The sequence below is a fragment of the Buceros rhinoceros genome, unplaced genomic scaffold (genome assembly GCF_000710305.1).
Source record: "Buceros rhinoceros silvestris isolate BGI_N320 unplaced genomic scaffold, ASM71030v1 scaffold22723, whole genome shotgun sequence".
Taxonomy (NCBI): domain Eukaryota; kingdom Metazoa; phylum Chordata; class Aves; order Bucerotiformes; family Bucerotidae; genus Buceros; species Buceros rhinoceros.
Genome location: NW_010405662.1, coordinates 4,173 through 4,652, shown reverse-complemented (window position 1 = coordinate 4,652; position 480 = coordinate 4,173). Strand labels below are relative to the sequence as shown.

At 58.8% G+C, this 480-nt stretch overlaps 1 protein-coding gene across 1 annotated transcript in view; it reads right to left on the bottom strand.

Annotated features, from left to right (window-relative positions):
- Nucleotides 1-480, bottom strand: part of ENKD1 (enkurin domain containing 1) — a 9,127-nt gene that overhangs the window by 7,453 nt on the left and 1,194 nt on the right. The gene's annotated exons all lie outside the window — the stretch shown is intronic.

Below are 480 nucleotides of genomic sequence, written 5' to 3'. Positions count from 1 at the left end.
ACACAGCCTTCACCCCGCCGACACTGCCGAGGGATGCAGGTTCTTGCAGCACTGGCACCAGAACCCCTCCTGCTTTGGCTCAGCAGCGGTGGCAGCCACCAGGCAGGACTAGGGGCAACGCCAGCACACAGGGTAACTCAAACGACACCCAGCACTCAGCCCTGTCTCCTTCCTGGCCCTCTGGCTGTACTCTGGGTGACCTCCCTGGAGAAGGGAACTCGGTATCCCCATACACAGGCAGTCTGCCCAACCCCTGCCTGGCCTCAGTGTCGAGCAGTTCCCCAGGCTGAACACCCCCTGGGCATTACGATTTCACTTGATCATTCTTAAAGCCTGACTCCAAAGACTCTGGTTACGTCCAGAGGCAGCAGTGGGAAGGGCTGGACTTATTTCCAGCATCTCGCCGTGGTCTCCCATCCATGACTAGCTCCTCAAGCCCAACTGGAAACCGTGTATTTTCTACAGTCCCTCGTCCCTCCG